Raw genomic sequence first — 17971 nt, forward strand, 5'->3', positions numbered from 1 at the left:
AGATTGTAGTGGGGTGAAAGCATGGGCAGTGGCACCGGCTATGTGGGGCCTGCAGTGTTTGCAACCCCCACCACAAAAGCCTGAGGGGCAGGGCGCTCAGACCCTTCTGAAGACAGCAACCCATGAGCACTGGCAGGGAAGAAGTCTTACGTTATCCCTTTCTGTGTTTATTCTGGCCAATCAGCTGAAAGCAAACAAAAGCAAAGTCAACATCGGTGTGATGGAGGACCATTAACACCTCAGTGTGACATTCACACCTGCTGTCACAAGGTGTTACCCCATGCATCTTTTGAGACCCGATTTTGTTCATTGATTTAAAACACACTATTCCAGCTTCTCTCACAGAAAAGATGCTTCTTAGCTTCTTTGAATGATTCTTGTAAGAATTCGATTTCCGCAAAGCTATTTGTGTGGCGGTGGGGGACGGGGGGCTTTTTGCTATGGCCACTATGTGAAATATACTGATTTAAAGGGGGGCATGGAAACATGCAGGATACTTTTAGCGCAGCTGGCAGCATTTAGACAATCACAGGACTGCAACTTTTCTTAAATTGAAATGACAAATTGACAGGTGCGTTTGGAAGAGCAAACTGTCTGCCCAGATGTTATGTTTTAAGGGAAAAGGGGATCTTTTTCGGAAACACATGGTGAAATTACAACAGTGTCAATGGTTTGTTCAGTGGGTAAAAAACACACATTCATACAATTATGCACTCTCAAGTTACAAAGTAAAAGCATTTTCTAAAAATAAAAAAACTACCAGTCGATATAACTTACTGTAGGTTTCGTTTATTATGAGACTGCAACTTATATTCACATCAATATCAATAAAACACATTGCTGTTTGAACTACAGACCAAGCAGATGATTTTTTTCACAAAGGCATATTAAAGACATACCAAGATGTTTTGCAAGCGCGGGCTTTTAGGCTCCATTGGATTGCATTCTGGTACATGTAGGCCAGTATTTTAGCCTGCCAAGATAAACCTACAAATACTGTACACGTATACAAAACGATGTGAGCTAAAAAGTCAGAACTTGCCTGAACATCCATAATTTACCCATAACAACTGAAGATGCGACAATAAACTGTGAAATCACACACATTTGCAAACTGTGCAACCAGAAAACCTTGGCTAAAGTTCAACTAATCTTTGTGATCCTGGCCAAATCCCTCTCCCTAATACTTTCTTTGGCTGCCAAAACTGGAAACGCCTAGAAGTGATTCTGTGATGTATGAACTACAAAAAGCTTCAGGCATGCATGGTTTAAAAGACGCTGGTGTTCCTTATGTTATAAAGCTTTTATACTGGGCAATCACCAACGTAGTAGACTAATGGTTATCATTTATATCATGTACATCAAATGCTAAATTGCCTTTCCACTTAGCCATTGCGCATGGCACCATCACTTGAGGGGCTATGATAACCTCCTAAAACAACAGTTAAATACATGAATCACTCAACGGGCCTCATTAATCCAAGGGATTACTCCAAGGTAATCCCTTGGAGTTGGGCACCAAGGGATTACCGGCACCGGTAAGGACACTGGTGCCGGTAATCCTTTTGCGCCCTATTCCGAGGTCCCTTAGCGGGTCCCTCCTTGAAAGCTTGGTCTGACCAGGCGTTGTGGACGGGACCCGTTAAGGGACTTCGGAGCTAATAACGGTACCGCAATTTGCGGTACCGTTATTAGCTACTTCCCCATTCCCATTGAACCCTGTGGGGGCTCAAATGGGAATGGGGAATGATTTGGTGAATGGGGACTTACCTTCCCGCCAAGGACGGACTGGACCGGTAAGTCCCACTTTCACCAAACTGGAGTCGGAAGCGGTATGGGAGGTAGTCATGGCACAAATAGCGCCATGACTACCACCATACTCGGAATGAGGCCCATTTGTTTGAGGAGAGAGGGGGCATTTCTGGTCCTGGACTGTGAAAGAAGTCTGCCAGCCCGATTTAAACTTAACACCCACCCATCATCCTAGGAATAGGAGCCTTTAGATCTCCACCAGTTACACAGTTTCTGAGTGGTGGGGTGGTCAAGACACATATTTAAAACCTGTGGGCTGCTAGCCTTATCCTGAGGCTTGCTACCTTCCCCACATTACTTTACATGTTTGACCCTCACTCCCACCATCCAGCACATGTGGGCGCCTCCTGCTGCTCCCACTTTTGCCTGCTGGAGGAGGGGGGATTTTTCCCATAAGGTTTAAGTCCACTTGCAGCTCTGTTTGCTGCTTGTCTGTCCCATCTCAAACAGGAGGACATGAGCCAACTCAATATTTAATCACTGTAGGGATTAAATGACTTCCCGCACATCCAGCACGATTCTCCCTGTTCCTCGTCTGTACTCTTTCGTGACCTCTGTGATTCCCTCTCCCTTTCTATCCTCCCCTGTGGTCAGACTCAGTCTGCAGGACACACGCTTGATGCTCTGATCTCCTCTAACCACCTATTCTCCAGTCCTCTGACCACTCCTCTCTCCTGGAGCGATCACTCCCTCCTCTCCTCCCATCTCACCCTCTCTATCCCCCAGACCAAGCCAACACTGTCTCCTACCTTCTCGGACATCAGGCCCATGAAGCGTGTGTCAGTTGAGGCTTTTGCTGCCACCTTCTACCCCCCCTGCTCTGGCTGATTCACATCCTGTCACAGCCCTTTCCATGCTCTACTCTTCTATCTCTGATACTCTTGATGTTCTTGCCCCTGTCCTGAGGATCCATTTGAAGCCCAAAGCCAAGTGCAATTCTTGATACAACTCTGACCTAGCTACCCTTAAACGTAAGTGCAGGGTGGCTGAGAGGAAATGGAGGGCTTCTTGTTCATCCTCTGACCAACTGGCCTGCCGCCTGCTCCAAAGGCTATACCGACTCTCCGTCCATACTAAGAAGAGAGCCCACATCTAAGCCTGTGTCTCTGCGGCATCTAACAACTTCGCCAAAGTCTTCAAAATGTGCAAGGAGCTGGCCAACCCTGCTGCAGTCTCTATCTCTCCTGTTGCCCCCAGGCCCTTTGCACGGCCCTTACCTCTCAATTCATCTCTAAAACCCAGGACATCCTGCCCACCCTCTCGTCCTCTCCCCCTCTTCTCTCTTCTCCATCTGCAAACTCTGGCCCTCCTGCAGCCGCCGCCCCCCCCCCTCTTCCTCTTCCTTTCCTCTTTTCTCACCTGACGAGGTTTCTAGACAAGTCTGACCTATGAAAGTCTCATCAAAACAGGTTCTTCCCTGTTCCTCCAAAACCATCAAGGACCACATTGACACCCTTGCTCCTGCCTTGGCCGATTTCTGCAACCTCCCCTTCACCCTGGGACCCTTCCCCTCCTTTCTGAAGCACTCACTTGTGCACCCTCGTCGTAAGAAACCCACAGCTGACCCTTCTTGCCCAGCAAACTATCGCCTGATCTCCATCACACCTTTTCTGGGCAAACTCTAGGAAAAGCTGACCATCTCACAGCTTACCCTCCACTCCGATTCTGTTGGTTGTCTCCATGACCACCAATCTGGCTTTATAGCTGCCAGAGGCATGGAAACTACACTCCTGAACATCTGTGAAGATCTACTCCCAAACCTTGACACTAACATCCCTTTTGTCCTCATCCTACTCAATCTCTCTTCTGCCTTTGACACGGACAACCATACCATCCTCCTGAACCATCTCTGTGACAACCTGGGTATCACTGGTCAGGCTCTGGCCTGGCTGACTTCTTTCCTCTCTGATCGATCCTCCCAGGTCCAACTTGGGTCCGTCCTTTCCTCTATCTTCCTCTCTACATGCAGTGTTCCCCAGGGGTCTAATTGCGCTCCCTGGCTTTTCAACCAATACCTGGCAACTGTCACCCATCGCATTGCCTCTCTCTGCTCCAATTTTCAGTGCTATGCGGATGACACTCAACTCATTTTCAGGCTTCCCTTCTATTTCTCTCATCTCTGATTGCATTTATGCTATCCAGGAGTGGTGTGCCGCCAACGATCTCTGCCTTAATGCCAGTAAGACAGAGATTCTCCTCATCGGCACACATTTATTTATTCAAATTTGTAGAGCGCACATCAGCCCTGGCGCTTGTTACATATCTTAGTTGCATATACATGATAATCCCTAGAGTTACAGGAACAAGTATGACATTTGTCCACATTTACAGTGAAGTATATTTACATAGGTTCGCGATATTTACATATTATTGTGCATGGAATGAGATCTGTTTTTTTTAAAATATGGAACGCTTCACGAATTTGCGTGTCATGCTTGCGCAGGGGCCATGATAATCTTCTCTGTATCATTCCAATTTTAGTATATGTGCTGCTGAAGCGAGCACATGGAATGAGATCTTAAGTTTCCTACGAAAAACTGGGAGTGAGTTTTACGCTCTAATGTCTGCAGGTAGTGCGTTCCAGGACTTAGCAGCAAATATGGGAAGCTTAAACCACCGCCATTGGCTCTATTGGTGCATGGGATGTGGAGTAGGTTGGTGTATTGCGTCCTGGTGGGACGTGTGGAGGAGGGTTTGTAGATGGTCTCGGATAGGTAGGAAGGGTCGGAAAGAGAGAGGCATTTATGTGTGAGGATGAGGATTTTGAGTGTGATCCGCTCTTTGACCGGGAGCCAATGTGCTGAATGTCTGGCCTGGGAGATATGCACTCTTCTTGAGATACTTAGAGCGGCCTGGAGAGCATTATTCTGTGTGACTTGTAGTCTGTTTACATTTTTTGCTGATGTGCCTGCCAGGAGGCAATTGCAATAGTCCAGTTTGACTCCAATGGGTGCTCTGGCTATTGAGAGGCAGATTGGTTTTGAGAGGTATGGTTTTATGGCGTTGATTAGTTTGGTGGTATGCGCAGAGGAGGATGTGATTGCGCTGAGTTGTCTGGTCATGGATAGTGAGAATTCTAGAGTCTTGACTCCCAGAGTCTTGACGGCTGTAGAGACGGGGATAATGGAGTTTTCCATGGAGAAGTTGGCATACAGTTTATCTAATTTGCCAAGGGTGCTCTGTTGACCTAGTATCATGATTTCAGTCTTGTCCCCATTAAGGCAGAGGCCATTAACCGCCATCCACGGCTGGATGGTGGAGTAGATCGTGTGGAGTGCCTTGGCGTCTTCGTGGTATGATCCTGAGAGAGGTAGAAGTACTTGTGTATCGTCAGCGTAATTCGTATACGTGATACCATGTGAGTCAAGCTTGTCGAAGAGAGGCTTTGTGAACAGGTTGTATAGTGCGGGTGCAGTGCAGGATCCCTGAGGGACTCCGCAATAGATTGGGGTGGGTGTGGTCTTTGCTGTGTCCGAGAAGACTTTCATGGCTCTCTCCTCGAGGAAGGAGGTGACCCAAAGAGCTGCTTCTTTAGAGAAGTTAGCTGAGTGTGTGAGGTGTGAGGTGAGAGTCTTGTGATCGACCAGATCGAATGCGGCTGAAAGGTCTAGGAGGAGCAGTAGGGCTGGCTTGCCTTTGTCCATGATTTGGGTGATCTGATTACCAGGGCTGTTTCATTGCCATGTCCTTTCCGGAAGCCTGAGTGCCTGGTCCCTAGGATGGAGTGATTTTCTAGAAAGTGTTGGATTTGGCCATGAGCGGCATTGTCCAGTAATTTCAGAAGGAATGGCACTGTAGTTATAGTCTATAGTTGTTAGGTTGTAGGGGGTCGAGAGTCGTTTTTTTTAGGAGAGGGCGGACCCAGGCCTCTTTGAGGCTAGCCGGGATAATGCCTGATTTGAAGGACCCATTGATGAAGGCCGTGAAAAGCGACACAAAGCAGTCTGCGCAGTCCTTGAAGAGCTTGGGTGGGTATATGTCGCCTTTACAGGGGGGGGGTTTGAGATTTTTGAGTAGGTTGATAACTTCTAGTTCAGTGACGTCCCTGAAGGAGAAATCAGGTATGGTGGACTTGGAAGAGGCTGGTGTGGAGTTGGTAGGCTTTGTCCCTGTCTGTTGTGGTAAGGCTTTGCAGTGGTCCTTGATTTTCTTTTGGAGAAGGTCAATTTTGTGTAACATGGCAGCTTGGATACTAGCACACCAGGCTTCATCTTTGATTATTTCATCAGGTGTTTTGGGAGGGGAGATGAGTTCATTGAAGATGGCGAAGATTTCCTTAGAGTGCGATTTAGTTTTGGAGATGCGTGTGTTGAAAGCGTTGGCTTTGGCTGTGGTGATGGCTGTTTTGTATTGGTGGGGGATTAAGTTAAATTCGTTTTTGGCACTGTTGAAAGGGTTGGTTTGCCAATTTTGTTATGCTGTTCCTTTTTGCAAGAGTGCAATGACTGCAGTTCTACAGTGAACCAAGAGTTGGTGTGTAGTGATTTCTTTTCTTTTTTACATTCAAGTGGTGCTATTTCGTTAATAGCTTTAGTGATAACATCTTTGTAGATGTCTGCTAGAATATTAGGGTCGTTGACGAAGGGGGGTGCTAGTTCGGCTATGTTGAGGTAAGGGCGCAGGTTGTCCTCTTTTAGCTTCTTGGAGCTTCTTACTTGTGCTGCGGTTGCAGGGGTCAGAGTTTTGTGGCTTTTGGCGATGGGAACAGAGAATTTGATACAGTTGTGATCGGTCCAGGGCAGGGAGGTGTTAGAGGTGAGAGAGGCAGTTATGATCCGCAATCCAGTCTAGGATGCGGCCTTTGGAGTGAGTGGGCCTTTCTACTTTCTAGGTAAAGCCTAAGTCACTAAGTTCCTTAGTGAGGGTGACAGCAGGTTTGTCTTTGGAATCATTGAATCCCAAATTGAGGTCTCCTAGTATGAGGGTCTTTGTGGAGCTTTTGATATTATTACTGAGTGTAAGAGGATTCAATCCAGCACTACAGCTAAATCAATGCCTAGTCTGGGATACTGAATGGAAACCCTTTTTGATATATCTTTATGTCCAGTTCATGAGTTCTGGATGACTACCCCTATATAACATCCCTCTCTTGGAACCCCCCTGACCCCACTGAGCCAAGAAGTAGTTCTGTTTTGCAAGTTTAAACAGTTTATTTGAGAATGTAAACAATATATATATATCACACTTTATAATAAATTAATAATTAATATCACACTTCAGAACATGAGCAAGTAACAACAATGGGTAATGTTCTACTAATAAACTGATTTGATTACCCAGGAGTAGTATAAAAGATGAGGTAGCACGCTTGGGAATAGGAACAGAAGAATAAGGTAAGGTGGTAGAGAATGCTTTATCTAGTTTCAGATGGATGCAATGTTGAATGAAAATGCAAAACAGAAAATACTCAATATGATTTCAACAAAACAATGTAATCACTTTTCTCTGGCAATCCACCCCCCCCCTTATGCAATGTAAGGAAATGAAGAGGAGAGCACACAGTTCTTAGAAATGCAATTAAATAGAATTCAGTTCAATTCCCCCTCAGCAGCTTATACAACAATAGGAGTTTTGAAACACAGGCAAAATGCTTTGAATATGGTGACAATCCAGTGAGAAATATGCTGAAAATGCTTTTAATTCCCTTCAGGAGGTTCAGTGTGAGTGCTATCTAGTTAATATGAGTTCAGGCTCACTCTAGCAATGATTCAGGGATGGTTCTTAAGAGGCAAACGAAATTTGAGCAGTTCAGGCAAAAGCTGCTGATTTTTACAGTAAAGAAATTGGGCCAAATCGCAAATCGCGGCAAAATTCGCAAATGCGTGAATCGTGATTGCGGAGAAAGTATAAGGTGTAGGAAGTCGGTTCTAGGCTTGTTGGAAAGGCAAGATTCCAAGCTTTCAGAGGAAACCAAGTTCCTAGCCCAAACGGTTACGCAGTTATGAACGATTTTGTGAAGGTTGTTTTTCGGATTTGAAATTTTAAAAGTTCAAAGCGACAGGTTATATTTTTGAAATAGGCCTCGCCACGGATCTGGTCAGGTTTTGGACTGGACTCCGGTTCTGGTCTCGGCACTTCACAGTGATCTGGATCAGCACTCTGGTTCTGCTAACAGGGGTCTGGGTCACTCTGGATCTCTGGCCTCTGGTTCTGGATACTGCTCTGCTTTCTCTGGGTACAGCACTGCTTCTGGATTTTTCTGGCACAGGGTTTTAGGCCAGAATCAACAGCTGGGTCCGGCTGTGAATAGTCTGCAAATGATTTTTGGGCCTGCTGACAAATACTTTTGCTTGCAGTGGGCCTTCTTGGTTCAAAGTTCTGTAGTCTCTGTTTAGCTTGGAAGTCTAAGTGTAGGATCTCTGGATGTGAAGTCGTCGGTCAGCATGCTCCGCAGCAAATGGAATTGAATTTCTCTACCTGTCCCAGCAGTCTCTTTTTATGTGTTTTGAAAGTGGGTGTGTGCCTGGGCCTAGCTAAGCCTGCCCCTTTCTACTTGTCATTGGCCGAATTCTCCCCTCTCCCATGATTGGGGGAAGGAAATGTGAGTCAGAGTGATGCTGTAGGTTTTATGGGTCAGAGGATCCTCCCCTGGTCAGTTTGCCCACAAATCTATATTTGACCTAAAGACATATTTCATAGATACACAGTGGTTTGAAATTACATGCACCCATCACGTATCACATGAGGTATACTCTGTTCAAACTCTGATGTTTCTAAGAGCTTGCATTCAGAAATGGCAACATTTTGCGTTTTTTTAACTGGTTTTGCAATATTGGTTTTTCATTAAAAATTATATACATATACACGGCCTGTCCATACATACTCCAGTAAATTCCCATGTCTCTAGCTTAAACACAGAGTCTGTAGTATCCATAAATAGCAGGGTTTTGCCCCAGAACATCACACAAATTGGAGTTTGGGCTTGAATCGAAGGTACATTTTTTAAATTAAGGCTCTCAAAGTTATACATTCCTGTCATTTGATTACAAAGAGTTATCAGTGTTTCTGTAAAATATATATTTTGCTTTCAATTCAGTTCTCAGAGTGTTGGAGTCCGCCTACAAGACTTGGGTGGGTCAGTGATCACATGTGTCTTCTGCTGGGAGCTCTTTGTGTACAGTTAACAGTCAACATCAGCATATTCTATTCAAGTGCAAGAGCCTATTGTGTGGTCTCCAGGAGGCTGCCAGCCAGTCTGCCTTCTATCAATCAAGAGGTCACGTGAGATTCTGACTCCTGGTGTGAATCTCTGGAGGTGAGAGGTTTCCCAGCCTTTGGCCTGTTAATTAAATCAGATTGTCTTCTGGGAACAGCATGTGGTTAAGATTTTAATTAACTCCCAGCCTTTGATGTAAAGGCCTCTCCTGCAACTCCTGACATGCAGTTTCCCTGTCAGAGTTTAGACCGCTAGCACCGCCCTCAGTCAAAAGGCGGGTACTGCATGCATTTTTTTGGATCAGTCTTGAATTCAAGCATTTCAAACAAGAGATATTACATGGAAGTATATTGTCCAGGTTAAACAAATGGCCTTGTTGTAGTTCTGCAGTAAAATAATTTTGTGCCCATAAATTAGCCATGTTTGACCTGAAGAAAACGAATTCCCAACAGTTATGGGTTGCTTTTGGCAATCAGCATTGCCCCTTTTACAATGGTTTTAGGCTCTGTGCCCTTCTGTGCTCACAACATAGGCAAAAATGGGTGGCACCTTGGGTGACCATCTTGGTGTGCGCACAAACTGCATGGTTCTCCTGGATTCTGACGCACATGTGGGCTTTTTGGCCATCTTGGATTTTCTAAGCCCACAGCACCAAATGTTGCAGTATGATAGCTCAAACGTGGGTCAGGACACCCAACAAAGCCCCCCCACCCGACTGCACTTTAAATCTGAGTCGATGGGGAGTCGGGTGCAAAGAGTGTTTTGACCCATGTACTGGTATGACCGCATAATCTTCTCCCAATTCTGCAAATGGCACAGTTCAGCATCTTTTCCTCCATCCAGTACTGATTGATTGGTTCTCCTCGCCGGTCCTGATGGGAATATTGGGCGGTATCCCGGGCCCCTTGCGTCTCTGCTCCCGGTCTCCGGATCGTCCTCCTTGGCCAGTCCCCAAGTTTTCTTTCTCCTAGGACGACAAAGGAAGAGCGGCAATACCTATTCATGGACATTTCTCCCCCACCATTGATATAGTGGGGTGGCATATATATTTTAGAACTCAACAGATATGAACATGCACATTTTTTTAAATTAGACAGGAACACATAAACTTGAGAAACACAGAATTTGATAGGCTATATGTAGGATCTTTTAGGGTTGGAATTGAATTACTCTGGAGCGGTACCCTCTTGGATTACCGAGGACTCCTCCAGTTGCTGCAAAGTGTGCCTGGGATGGCAACACTTCAACTGGTTTATGTGGACCCACTTGTCTTCTCCCTCTGCCAAACCGCCTTTGGGGATGCGGATCTTGTAGGCCACAGGGGAGATCTTGTCTATAATCTCAAACGGTCCCTTCCATGTAGGCAAGAATTTTCACTGTTTGGCCTGGTTCCTTTGGAAATTGTATAGATAGACCCGGTCCCCTACCTGATATTCCTTCCTGGAAGTTTTTAGGTCATAGTGGGTCTTCATACTCTCAGCTGATCTTTCTAGATTCCGCTGGGCATAGACAAAAGCATGTTGAAGGTGTTTCCTTAAATTCTCCACATACTCATGAGTAGTGGAGGCATTTATTAAGGTCTGCTCTTGGGTCCTGTAGAGCAAATGCTGAGGAAGCACCATCTTGCGTCCAGTCATCAACTCAAATGGTGACATTTTGGTTGCAGATGAAGGGGTAGATCTGATGGCCATTAGGACCAGAGGTAATCGGATATCCCAACTTGGCCCAGAATCTGCCACAAACTTTTTTAAGATGCTCACAATTGTCTGGTTGTAGCGTTCCACTGCTCCAGAAGAAGCTGGCCTGTAAGCAATGTGTAGCTTTCTCTTGACCCCCAGTATCTCCCACATCTTTGTCATTACTTCAATGGTGAAGTGGCTACCCCTGTCTGACTCAATCCTTAGAGGTAGACCAAAACGGGAAAAGATGTGGTTAATCATCAGGGCAGCTGCTGTTTCTGCCTTGCAATTTGGGGCTGGGAGACATTCCACCCACTTGGTAAACAAGCATGTAACGGTCAACATGTTCTTGTATCCTCTAGACGAGCGAATCACAGGGCCTACAAAGTCGATTTGCAAATCTGACCATGGCAGTGTCATTCCCCTCTTTTGGAGAGGTGCCCGGTGTGTGAGGGATGTTGGCTGAAATTGTGCACACACAAGACACCCCTTCAAGTATTGGTCGAGGTACAGCCCCATGTGTGGCCAGTATGCAACCTCTCTTAAGATTTCCAGTGTTGTGTGAAACCCCCTATGACCGGCGGTGGCCGCATCATGGGCGTGACTTAACATCAGGCTTCGGAATGAGGTAGGAACCACCCACTGATCGTGGCCAGCTTTGGATTTCCTTACCAGCAAACCGTCTTGGATCCGGAACATTTTTGGACATTTCATCAACACTCTTAGGTCCTCTTTCCCAAGGTAATCGGTATCCATCAGGGGAAAGTTCTCAGGGTCCTCAAGGTGTTGGTAAAACGTACCAATAATTGGATGCCCCTTCTGAGCTGTAATCAAATCAGCATCAGGGGTCTCCTTGCTCCATTGGGCAGTTGAAAGATCATTGTGAGCATTTGTCTGGGACCTAGTGATAGCAGTGACCTGGATTTCCCCCAACTGGGACTCAATCTCAATTAGATCCTCTTGGATGGCCCCGGTTTTGGCCAGCTGATCAGCTAAGGCATTACCAGTTTTGTCTGGTCCCTCTACTTTGGAATGACCCTTGATCTTTTTCCAGTAGATGGTCATCCCATTCGATGTGACCAGATCATCAATGTTTTGGATCAACTTCCCATGTTTCAAGGGTTTGTTGTTAGCACATAACATGCCTCTGGTTTTCCAATTAACCAGGTGCTCCACAAACCCGTTCCGTACATAATCAGAATCTGTGATTATGACCAGTTTGTGGAGTTGATGCTGGACAGCAGTGAGGATGGCCTGATGCACAGCCATCAATTCTGCCACCTGACTACTTTGGGGACCAATTTTGTATCCAGCGGAGGGTTCTGGGAACTCCTTCACCCATGCATTCCCTACGCCAGCCACCAGTTCTTTCTCCCCGTCGTTGTCAACATGGTAAGAGCATCCATCCACATAGACAGTGGGCATTCCCTCACACTTGTCCTCTTCAAAGACTTTGTGTGGGGAATTAAGGTATGCCTCCGTGTTGTCCTTGATTTTTAGACTTTCGTCCTCGAGACAGTTTTCTCTGGCACAATCATGCAAGTCAGCCAGACCTTGCGCGAGGGGACTCTTCTTGTTTTGGCCATATCTGACCTCCACAGGAAAGCCTTGCATTGACAGAATCCAGGAAGTAATTCGGGAATTACTCACATTTCCGGCCCGGATTCTATCACTTTGGAGATGTTGCAGAGGCTGGTGTGGAGTCTCCACTATGATGTGTTCCCCCTGGATAAACGGGCGGTAATTCTTCAATGCCCACACCGTTGCCAGGAGTGCCTTCTCACAATCGTTGAATTTTTCCTCCACAGAGGATAAAGTTTTGCTCGCATAGGAGATTACTTTATTGACCTTGTCATGCTTTTGGTATAATACTGCCGTCAAGCACGTATTAGAGAACCCTGTCTCCAGGAAGAACTCCTTGTTTCTGACAGGGTAAGCTAGGCAAGGCGCTTGTGAGAGGCTTCTTTTGAGTTGTTTTACTGCCTCGGCTTGTTCTGGACCCCATTCCCACTTGACCCCCCCTTCAGGAGATGAATCGGGGGTCTGGTGATCTCTGCGTAGCCCTCAACGAACTTTCTGCTGTAATTAGTCAGTCCAAGGAGGCTCCTTAGTTCCCGCAGAGTTGTGGGGTCTTTCAGTTTCTGGAGTGCTTCCACCTTCTTTTCCTGGGGACAGAGACCCTGAGGAGTAATCTCATGCCCCAAGAAATTAACACGGGTTCTACACCACTGTGCTTTCTGAAAGGAAAGTTTTGCTCCGGCGGCCCTCAACTGGGTCAGAACATAACAGATCTCCGCTATGTGTTCCTCCACAGATGAACTTTTGATGAGGACATCATCTACATAAGCCAGGTTACCCCTTGCACCCAGGTCGGGCATGGCCTTGTGTAGGAAAATGTTGAATTCATTGCCGGAGTTGAGGTATCCGAAGGGAGTCTGGGTCCATGTGTACTGCTGGCCCCCAAAGGTAAAAGCCAGTTTGTATTGGTCCTCCCTACTGACAGGCACGGTCCAGTATCCATTTGTCAGGTCTATTGCAGTGAATACCTGTGACCCCTGGATCTGGGCCAGCCCTTGGTCAATGTAGGGCAGAGGCCATCGGGAAGTATGGACCCGTTTGTTGAGCTCCCTAAGGTCGGCGCAGAGTCTCCACTGGCCGTTTGGCTTCAATATTCCCAGCACCGGATTATTGAAGGTGCTGTGTATTGGACAGATTATTCCCCGGGACTCAAGGTTCTTATTTATTTCAGTAAGGGACTCCATTGATGCGAGAGGCAAGCGATATTGCTTCACAAACACTGGAGTCATGCCAGGGTCCATGGGGATTGTTGTTGTGAGGATCTCGGTGCGGCCACAGTCATATGAGTCTACCGCAAAGAGATCTTGGAAATCCAAGAAAACTTGTTTCAACTTTTGCTTCTGTTCCAGAGTCACACAGGCATCAGCTAGGTTGACTCTCTCTTCCACCATCTGCCTGAAGCCTGGAAAGACTTCTGGTTTGGCTATCTCAGCGGCCTCCTCCAGCTGGGTGGAGAAGTCACTGGTCAGAGTGCTGATTTGGACTGGAGGCCTCAGGTGGGAAAGGCAACCCTCATAGACCTGGAAAATCACCTCATCCCTCCTGAAGTCACAAGTCACATCTTCCTTACCATAGGGGCAGGAAGTGTACACCAGGAAGTTCCCCCCATGCCGGGTAAAAATCCTGTCTGGTGTTGTATTGCCCTCACTGTCCCTGTCAAAACAGTCCTTGGGGATTGGTCCTAACAGTTCATTTCCTAGATCAATGGAAAAATGTCGGTCATCAACCGCCATTCCAATAATGGTGCCTGCGGCTAGAGTAATACTCTTTAAGTCGAGGTTATCCACCTCTATTGGAATGGTGTCATGTTCTATGTTGACTAATGGAGTTGGGTTTACCCCCAACCCTTGCTGTTGGAGAGAAGCATTTAGATGTATATAAGCATCAGGGTTTTGCAAATATTGTCCTCTTTTAACTTTCAGTTCCAGGGAGAATTGTCGGGTCCTTTCTGGGATGGTGACTTCCTCTTTAATCTGAATTTCAACTGCATAAGGTAGCAATTGAGCTGACCTAAATGCTTTTTCTGGATCATCAAAGCCCATGGGATTATCCGCTAATCGGGACCAAGCTTTGAAGTTTATTAGGTCCAAACTAATGGCAAAGCGATTGAGAATGTCACTGCCTAAGTAAAAAGCGGCAGTGACGTCTCGCACGACCCAACAATTGTGGACTATGCTCTTGTTGCCAATGGAGATTTTGAGCATACACCTGCTTGGCAGGAGATGTTTGGAATTGGGTGCTTCCAGGTCCATTTCCCATTTGTCTATCCTTTTAAATGTGGGAATGGCTGGATCTTTTGGGAGTTGGCGGAACATGGCTTCGCTGATGAAGCTCTTACCATTGTTCACGTACACTCGAGCGAGAACAGAGTCCTTCCCATCATTTAACTGAACAGGGATGAAAAACTGCTCTCCAACTTGCTGAATATCAGCCAGGCTCGGAGCTGGCTTCACATCTTTCTGGAGTATAGGAGTGAGAGTTTCTGATTGTGGATTAGTAAAGAATTTCAGGGTGTTTCCTTCCAGTGTGGAATACCACCTTAAACTGGAAGGAAGGTTGATTTTCAGAAATAGAGAGGACCCCCCATCACCAGTCTGTTGTCCTACTGCTATTACTGTCACGTCTGGAATTTGGTTGTTCCGGAAGTGAAATTCTACTTCGTCAGATTTTTGTTCAACCATGTGGCAGGTGCCGTTTAAACTAACATGGTTGACACTCTGTTTTAATTTTATTGGTCGGCTAGTCTGGGTCCAGAGGACCTTGTTTACACAATCTATTAGGGGTGACAATCTTCTCAGGAGGTCATTCCCTAGTAAACAAGGGGTGCCCTCAGGAGTCACTACTATGACCGGGTGTTTCACCTTGTGTCGCCCAATTTTAATGTCCAAGTCTGCAGTCCCCTCAACGGGAATTTCCTTCCCGTCAAAGTTCTGCAGTTGTCCGGGAAAAGAGGTAAGAGGAATTCGGTAATTCTCCCCCCTTCCTGCATTTAGTTCCTCAAAGGCCCTTTTGGACAGAAGGGTAGCTTGGGATCCAGTGTCCACCAGTGCCAAACTTGTACCCTGCCCCTGTACTTGTACCGGGGCATAGTATCTTCCCTCCTTCTCCTCAAGGGGGCACAGATAATGCACATTTTTGGACAACTGGTGGGCTAACTTTCTGGTTTTGGACATGGCGAGAGAAGAGATTTGGGCAGAATTCTGTGGAGAGCCTTGGGAATCTGAAAGAAAAAGTTGGCAACTGGAGATCAGAGCCATTGTGGGTTCCCCTGGTTCCGGTTCTGGGCCGCCCCGCCCTTTTTGGAGGCAGTCATCAGGATGGGTTTGAACCAGGGGATTTTGGTATTGTGTGTTCTGGGATGAGATGATGGGCGGCGGTAGCTCAGTCTCCATATCTCCCCAGTCTGAATTGGCATCCCTTGGGACCCATTTTTCCTTGGGAGGAGTTCCCCCATCTCTGAAGGAGAAGATCCTTTTCCCAGGATCTTCTGAGGATCCCTCTCCCTCAAATTGGAAGACCTGTACCTCCTCCACAAAGTGGGTCTGTTTGGGTCCTTTGTTTCTCCTACCCCCCCTCTGCTCCTTGGAAGGCAGGCTTTCAGGGGCAGGAGATTTTGTTTCCGGTTCCTGGTTTTCCAGAGGCTGTTTACAAGTTGGGAAGGAAGCTTCCTCCAAGGCTTTACACCCCCCTTCCCCTTGTGCCTCCTCCCTGGGAACCGGTGTCTTATCGGGGTGCTGCCCCGTCATTGTTCTGGAGCACCAGGTCCAGAGTTTGGGGCATTCTGCGGTGGCATGCTCATCTGAGGGTTCTGTTGAGCCCTCAGTATGTGACCCAGATCCCGTGCCATATTTTGGACCTGGCGCTCTAACTGGGAAACCCGCTCAGGCTGATACGGGGCTCTATTTTCTCCCCTGGGCTGATCCCGGGAAGGGTAGTTATCCCTTCTCTGGTAGTACCCTTGGTTGGGAAGATTTTGGTACCCCTCCACCCTTGGCCTCCCCTCTCCCGGATTAGGTTGTCTGGGCTCAGGGAATTGGGGAAAGAAGGGTGGAGGATTTTGGGGCTGGAAATTGGGTGGATACCTGGGGAAAAAATTCTGCCCAGGATTTGGAGAATTTTTGCCCTCCTGGGGGAAGTTAGGAGGGAAGTTCCCCGGGTCAGGTGCTTGGCTGGATCCCCCCCCTTGGGCTGGAGGAGTCCACACATAACCCAGGATTGGTCGGTTTCCCTTGTAGCGGGGACTTACATAGTCAGGGGAGCGGGGGACCCCATTTGTGGGACTACCTCCTCGACTCCCTGTCTGTGACTGGCCCGAGGGCCTTCTGGGCTGTGAATTATTTGGTGCAGGCAGGTTTTTAGGCCCCCCATCTCCAAATCTAAAACGGGGGCGACCTTTACCTCTGCCACCTTGGCAGCAGCAGGGGTGCTGTTGGTTTTGGGGTTTTTCGGCGCGTTATTTTTATTTTCGATAGGCTTCTGCACCTCATAGATCCGGGTAGCCTGTTCAATGACCCAGTATAAAGATCTTTTCTCGTGAAAATCTCTCACGAGCTGGGTCATGATGTATTTGGGCAAGGCATGGAAAAAAGTATTGATAAATTCTCTGCTGTCTGTGCCACCCTTCTGGTGGTCTGCGCAAAAGCACGCTTTAATTCTTGTACAGACTCTTGTGGGGCCTGATCCTCCCCACACTGCAAATTGTAGGCTGCCTTGCGAGCCTCTTGGGGATTTCTGTGAACAGAAAAATGTTTTAATATGGCCGCCCTATAGGTGGACCACCTTGAATGATTTTGGTCCTCCAGCCCCGCAAAGAAACTGGAGTACTCTGGGGAGAATGTCCACTTTACATATTGGATACAGCTTTGGCTGTCCTTCAAATGAAAAGTCTCCATCATTTGCTCCTAGAGCTCCAAGTGTTCCCAAACAGAGTACTTGGCGTTCTTATGATAAGGCGTGATGACACTCCTGATTGCCTTAATCTGTTTCAATGGGTCCTTAAGCAAGGCCCTTTTTGCCTTATTGGCCTTTTTGGTTCGGGTAACCCTGGTCCATTCATCCTCTGACTCAGAGGCACTGCTCCCAGAGGTTCCTGTCTGATCTTCCAGGTTTTCCCGGATTCTGCGAGCCTGGGAATGGCTGGCAGAATGCGGGGACCTGGTCTCCTGTGTCCTGCGCCGTTCAGAGGAGTCTTCAGATTCCTCCTTGCTGCCAGGATTTGATGGGTACCCCCCCACTGACCTAACTGGGCAGAAGTTTTCAGGATGCCCTTAATGGGCCTATTCTCCTGGGGTTCCCCACTAAATTGCACTGTGCTTGGGTGCCCATACCCGGATGCCCACCCATCCATTCCTGGGAGGTACTGGCCTATGAGCCCCATGCTTCTGGCTGGATAGTAATCTGCCATCCCTGTGGCCCGGTGCTCAGGTGCGCCAGAGGACATGGGGGTGGCAGAGTCCAGGGACTGAGAGAGATAAAGGCCTTTGGTACTAGGGCTCCTGAGGTTATGCTCAGGAGTTTCCCTTTCCCAGCGAACCTGGTCTCTATCCGCCCCTGCTCCCTGTTGCAATGCAAGAGTCTGCGCTTTCAGTTCCTCAGTTTAGGCCTTACTAGACTCTATCAGTCGCTCCTGCATCGCTACCTGTTGTTGGAGCCTATCATTGTGCTGAAAGAGAGCCTCATTTTCTCTCTGTGCCTCCTGATTGGTCCTGGAGTACTGGGCCAGTCTCTGCTGCAGGAGGGTTACCTC

General features: G+C 47.4%; 1 protein-coding gene and 1 non-coding gene across 5 annotated transcripts in view; both read right to left on the reverse strand.

Moving 5' to 3' along the window:
* C1PH16orf78 (chromosome 1p C16orf78 homolog) overlaps nucleotides 1–17971 on the reverse strand; it is a 598571-nt gene that overhangs the window by 363652 nt on the left and 216948 nt on the right. The window lies entirely within an intron of this gene.
* On the reverse strand, nucleotides 4211–4317 carry LOC138461425 (U6 spliceosomal RNA). The gene has a single exon (XR_011264045.1). It is a non-coding gene; the product is annotated as a U6 spliceosomal RNA (small nuclear RNA).

The sequence above is a fragment of the Ambystoma mexicanum genome, chromosome 1p (assembly GCF_040938575.1).
Source record: "Ambystoma mexicanum isolate Mex_15411 chromosome 1p, UKY_AmexF1_1, whole genome shotgun sequence".
In the NCBI taxonomy this organism is placed as follows: domain Eukaryota; kingdom Metazoa; phylum Chordata; class Amphibia; order Caudata; family Ambystomatidae; genus Ambystoma; species Ambystoma mexicanum.